General features: G+C 39.0%; 1 long non-coding RNA gene across 1 annotated transcript; it reads right to left on the bottom strand.

Moving 5' to 3' along the window:
* Positions 1-769: 769 nt before the first annotated feature.
* LOC138405328 (uncharacterized) lies at positions 770-2,320 on the bottom strand. Its single transcript, XR_011239047.1, has 3 exons — positions 1,947-2,320; positions 1,358-1,413; positions 770-1,176 (listed from the first exon to the last, which is right to left on the bottom strand). It is a non-coding gene; the product is annotated as an uncharacterized lncRNA (long non-coding RNA).
* Positions 2,321-6,764: the final 4,444 nt, after the last annotated feature.

Below are 6,764 nucleotides of genomic sequence, written 5' to 3'. Positions count from 1 at the left end.
GTTTGAAATTATGAATAATTATCACTTGATTGACACGTGACGTCACCGTTAGCTCGTCACTCTGGCTGTTAGCCTGTTAGCTCGGCTTCACCTGAGCTAACAGGCTAATCCCCGTCACCGAGCACGAGTCTGTGGAGGAGTTTTCACTCACATGTGAATATCATCGTCTGTTGTTCGGCTGATGTCCTGACGGAGAAGTGGAAGACGTCTGTGCTGCAGTGTCTGTGGTGAGTAAAGTACTGTCTTTGATTTACGTGTCAGTAGTGATGAGCAGGTATCATTGTGTCTGTACCTGGCTGGTTAGCTTAGCTCCGCTAACCTCCAGGCAAGATACCAGCAGTAACGGCGATGCTAACGGGAGGGATGGGGGTAATTAACCTGACATGAAGCGTCCACACAGCGGAGAGAGGAGCATTAGAGTTTATGGTGATACATCTTTTAAACTGAAGGCGACTGTGTGTTTAGTGAATATCATCAAGTTAGATATCTAACGTTATGTAAAGTTGTTCAGCTCCCCAACCTATTTGACTACGTTACCTAGAGTAACTTCAGTATTAATGTTTTATTAGATTATTGGTTCAGAAATAACGTTAGTGCAGCTGCTGCAGTGTGAAACTTGTTGAGCTGGACTTTATTTATGAATGAACACTTTACCTACCAGGTATAGACCTGTTTTCATAACTTGCTAACAATTAAAGCACATTATTGCACATGATGCATTACATTATATATGCAATACTTTTAATGTGAAATAACTCCATACTGCACATTCATTGTAGTACACTGTTTAATCCCAAACCATATTCAGATACATACTTAAATATCCACAGAATATAAGGACACAGACTTTGTTTGAAAGTAACACGTATCTCTGCAATAATGCCATACTTTTATGTTTCCTGTCATTTTATTAGGGACGGACGAACCTGAGGGACACAGCTGTGCTGACCGTGTTCTGTCTCTTATGTCAAAAAAGAAAAGACAACACTTTTTATCTAAGGTTTATTAAATCAGAAAGTAAAAGATGAACATTGTTGTGATAGTGTTAATTTTACCAACCATAATGGATATAGAAATTGACTCAATATTATTATCATGTTGACCAGCCTGAAGCTGCCGATCTCCACCATGTTGCTGCTGCCACAGTGGATTCTGAGGACATCAGGTGTTGCAGTGCTTCATGTAATGAAAAAAGTCATGTTAAAGGATGTTTTATGCTAAAATCATTGTCACATCTGTAGATATTAAGGAACAGAGGAGAAACATGATAATTGACAGATACTCTAGAAGACAATAATTACAATAATTTTGACACATGTAATATCAGCTGTGTTAAGCAGTCAAGACGGGTACTTACAGTTTATTCTGTGTTCAGCAGGTGGAAGCACCACAGATTTCAGCCAAACTGATGTACTAAAAGAAATAAACATTGTATAAATATATAAAATGTCTTTCTACCACATCTGTAATATTCAAGGTGATAATCTCTCACAGTGCTGTTGATAACAGTCCACTTCAAGTCCCTCAACTTCTCGCAGTGTTAAAACAGATATATATAATAAATATGAGCACTGTTTACAACAGTGGTGTGTGGAGATTATAATCACATCTAAACTGTCATATAATTACACATCTGCACTGAGTCTAATTCACTGTGAATCCATAACAGGCTAAAAAAAGAGGTTGTAATAGTAATGGCGGTTATACAAGTCTGTATCACATGCAGCTTATTAATATTAACTTATAAAAATTACAATCAAATGACAAAACACAACTCTTTACTAAAGCTAGTTAACTTGCTTCAAACTTCATTAGAAGTGTTAAATAAACGGTGAATTACCACAATAACATCAAAAACCACTTGAGGAATGTAAGTATATGTGGTATGATTATGATAATAAATAAATCAATAGGTTTTGTTGTTGTAAAGTTTCAGGGTAACTTACCTCTGTTCGGTTCGATGTTACGACCGCGACCATCCCGGAGCAACAACACCGCAGCGCTAGCCGGTTAGCAGTCACGGGTAGCATTTAGCCTAGCTCCTTAGCCTGAGCTAACCAGGTAACGATAAGCTCTGTGGGCGTGGCTCGGTTGTCAGTCTTCACTCGGCCCGCCTAGCGTCCACTCGCGCGCCGCCTTTTTGCCCATTTATGGGTTAGCCCGGAACTAGGAGGAGTCAGGCCCCGGCAAGATGGCGCCGGGTGAAACGCCCACTACGAGCCTCATTTTCACTCTACAGAAACCAACGGGTGACGTCACGGACACTACGTCCATCTTTATATACAGTCTATGGTCCATACACAGATTGCCCTTGTACATTTAATACAAGGAATAAGCTATTAAATCACACATACAAAAGCCATGCTAAACAGACAACTCCAAAGCCATTAGAAACATCTACATTCCAGTGTCATGTGTGTTCTTGCAGAGAACTAGCAACAGAAAGAGATTTTTTTCAACACCTAAATGGACATCTCAGGCATAATGAAACGGTTCCATGTGTGTTTTTAGGCTGCACATTTAAAACCAACATTTACAGTACATTTAACACACACAAAAACAGGAAACACAACCAACATTCATTAAAAGACTTCCAAGCAAATGTAATCTGTACAAGCACTAATTTACATCAGTTAAGATAAATCAGATAATTCTGCAGGTGGGCTAACAGAATCCATAGACACAGATCACGAATACGAAACACTAAGTTGCTATGATCTTGCAGAGTTACATCCAACAAATTTTATTGAAGAGAAAATTGCATGTATTTTACTGAAGTTGGAAAATATTGTTCACATTCCAAAGGCTGTTATTGATAAGGTACTCTCTGAACTTCACTTTATATTAAGTACAGAATCTTTGCCTTTGACAAAAGCTACAGTTTGTGGTGTATTTCAGAGCCATAATCTACAAGTTGAAGATTCAGTCGTTGATGAGCTGTTATATGTAAAACTAAACCATTAGGTATAACTATCGCAAAGGATGGTCCTCTTGCTACTGCTTATAAACGTAAAGAATACTATACCTCTCATTTTAGGGTTGTGGAGCCTGTTGAATACATACTAGATGCCCAAAGGAAAAGGACATTTCAGTACATACCTCTATTACAATCTTTGCAGCAGTTGCTCTCTGATAAAGGTGTCTTTGATCATCTTGAAACTCCAAGAATACAAAACCAGCCATCGACTTGCTTACAAGAGTACCGTACCATAAGAGACGGTGAGTACTATAAACAAAATAGTTTTCTGTCTAGTGAAGGTTTTAGAATAGCAGTTCATCTTTACGTTGATGATTTTGAGATTTGTAACCCTCTGGAGACATCTCGTAAAAAACACAAACTCTGTGGTGTCTACTGGGTTTTGGGAAATTTGCCACCAGGTTCCCATTCAAAACTAAGCTCAATCTATTTAGCTGTTCTTTGCAAATCTGATGATGTCAAGGCCTATGGCTATCAAAAAGTATTAGAGCCACTCTTCTTGAGTATACTAGAACAGCACAGAGTTTTTATTTCACAGATTGGTCAGTTTGTTAAAGGTTCAGTGCAGTGTGTAATTGCTGACAATCTTGGTGCGCATGCGATAGGTGGATTTGTTGAGAGTTTTTCTGGCGGGTCAATCTGCAGATTTTGTACAGGAGATAAATCAGAATTTCAGTCCAAGGATGTGAAGAACCAGAGATATCTATGATGTTCATGTCATTTCTGCTCAGGAAAGTGCTACTATTTACTGTGGTGTAAAAAAGCAGTGTGCTTTAACAGAGCACCTTTCTCATTTTCATGTAAGCACTGGCTATCCTCCTGATATTGTGCATGATCTCTTTGAGGGTGTTGTTCCAGCCGAACTTGCACGCTGTATTAGTTTATTGATCTAAAAAAAAATACTTCACTCTCGATTTCCTTAACACATTGATTCAGACATTTCCATATAAATGGGGAGACAAAACCAATTGCCCACATGCCATAACACGCTCTTTCACATCTAGGAACACTATAGGTTCAAAGGTTTTATTGTCATCTGCACAACAGATACAGCGTACATGTTGGCAATGAAAATCTTAAATCCCAGGCACCTCAAGCAACTCAACATGCAAGTGTCATAAAATAAGATAAGAGTAACTAAAATACAATAACATACACTAGTGCAAATGAAAAAATATGTACAAATGTCAGTACTAGTGCAAAAAAAATTAAGTAAGCATTGTAAGGTACAAAAAAATAAAATAAACATTATAATAAAATAATAAAACATTATAAGGTGCTAAATGAGATATATACATGTCAGACTTAATTTAGCAGCAGTTATGGGGAGGAATGGACAGATATGAATTATTGCACTCTTTATATTTTTATTTTGGTAGGAAATATGATGAATAGAAACGCGGTGACAGAATGAAAATTATTGTAAACTAAATAAATAAATATCAATTATTGCAAATGAATATTGTAATGTGAAAATAACTATGTTGTTTTAAACGGATGTAGTGACTTTCACAGAGCTCAGGAGTTCAGCAGTCTTACAGCCTGTGGGATAAAACTGTCCCTGAGTCTTGTGGTCTTGGTCCGGATGCTGCGGTACCGTCTGCCAGACGGCAGCAGAGAGAAGAGTTTGTTGCTGGGGTGATGGGGGTCTTTCAGTATCCTGTAAGCCTTCTTCCTACAACGCTGGGTGTAGAGGTCCTCCATGGATGGTAGCTCCGTCCTGGTGATGTGCTGAGCAGTTTTCACCACCCTCTGTAGAGTCTTACGGTTGAGGCCGTGATGCATCCGGTCAGGATACTCTCAATGGTGCATCTGTAGAAGTTGCAGAGTATCCTGGAGTATCCTGGAGTCTATAGGGGGAAATGCACATGAAAATTGGACATTGTTACGATTTCTTCCCTTTGTAATTGGGCATATTGTACCAGAAGATGAACCAGCATGGCTAGTGATTCTGGGTCTTAAGGATATTGTTGAGTTGGTTGTTGCCCCTGTACACACAGATGAGACCATTGCATATCTTGAGGCTAAGATCTATGATCACAGACAGCGCTATCTTGAACTCTTTCCACATATTAAGCTCCTACCTAAACATCACTATTTAGAGCATTATCCGCAAATGATACGTTGCTTCGGACCTCTGGTTGCACTGTGGACAATGAGGTTTGAGGCTAAACATAGCTTTTTCAAGCAGGTTGTTCGGCATACAAACTGCTTTAAAAATATACCTTGCTCACTAGCTACTAAACATCAGTTTATGCTGGCCTATCATGCACATGCCTCCAACGTGAAGAAGTCATCCTTGGAGGTAGTGGATGTCTCAATCATGCCTGTGGATGTCCTTAGTGAGGGAGTAAGATCTGAACTGCATCAGAGATACCCAGAGGTCACTGAGGTCCATATGGCAAAACATTTGTCTTATAGTGGTATATGTTACAGTAAGGGAATGCTTATTGTACATGGATGTGTAGATGGACTTCCGAAGTTTAATGAGTGTAATGGAAATTTTTACATTTGTGAATGTGTAATTGCATGAGCAGACATGTATGTGGAGGACTTACCAAATGGTTCACCAAATTGTTTATCTGAAAGGGTAACCTTAAGGCTTACGATGGTGGCTTAAGAGACTTGAGTTGTATGGCCTCGAGAAACCAAATCTTTATGGCTTCTCATGGTATCTCTGATTGGGATCAAACAACTGGGATCTCACAGGGGGGGTCATCCACAGAACATGTAAACAAATGGACAGGATGTCTCCTCCACTGAGTGAAACTACAGGAGGGTAATAAATACCTTTGCATGCTTAGTGGGAGGGGGCTGAGAGTTATAAGAACACAGATTCTCCTGTGTTCTTTGCTCATTTGTGCATGTCATTCAGGTGATGTGTACTGATGAGTCCATCTGCAGATGCTGAATTAAACTTTCAGAAAGAAGTGTTTGACTTTGTGCTTGTTTCACAGAAATTGCCACCACATGAGATAATTCAGCTGTGCATTGTAAAGGAGAATCTGTTTTTTCTAGTGAGAAGTGCTTGTGCTTGGTACAGGGAGCATTGTGGTAGCTTTGAACTGTCTGCCTCACCCACTACAGAGGTTGCCCTAATTGAGCTTGGAGACTTGGAGGACCCATATCCCCTTGTGGAATACATTGTAGGGGGCTTGCGCATAGTAATGTTGAAAAGATTTGTCATCGTTAAAGGTTAGTGACATTGTTGAATATAAATAGTGGAGCCTAACTGATCTATCAGTTTGCTGATTAGCCTGATCACAGACATTGGTATCAGTGTTGTCCAATGTGCTGATACATTTTCTTTGTACATAGAATAATGCAGAAAAAAACTGCATTTCAGACAGTAAAGTTTATTTTTAGGTTGTAAAAAATAATAGTCACGTGTCAAGTGTTTGATAACTGTATTTGAAGGATCATTGCAAAAACTGTGTGTGTTGCTTTGGCCTCAAAAATTAAGTATCAGTCAGGCTCCACTAAATAGTCTGGGTGTTGGATGTCTGGCTCTTGTAAAATCTGAAAACTATTTTATTTGCATTTCATATATAATGTTTATGTATTCTTTTCTTGTTCTACTTCTTTGTTGTTTCAGATCAGGATTAAAGGTGTTACACAATGGCAAATCCAGCTGTTCTATGGGTCATCTTTGGTGATGGATCTGACTCAAGAAAATTGCACCTGGTTTCTGGTATTCCAGAAACAGTGGACGAACTACATCATCTCGTAAAGACATGCTTTCAATTGCATGAGGACTTCCGTTTGCAGTACATGGATTCTGACTTTA

The sequence above is a fragment of the Paralichthys olivaceus genome, chromosome 17 (assembly GCF_024713975.1).
Source record: "Paralichthys olivaceus isolate ysfri-2021 chromosome 17, ASM2471397v2, whole genome shotgun sequence".
Classification (NCBI taxonomy): Eukaryota; Metazoa; Chordata; class Actinopteri; order Pleuronectiformes; family Paralichthyidae; genus Paralichthys; species Paralichthys olivaceus.
This window is presented reverse-complemented; position numbering and strand designations above follow the sequence as displayed.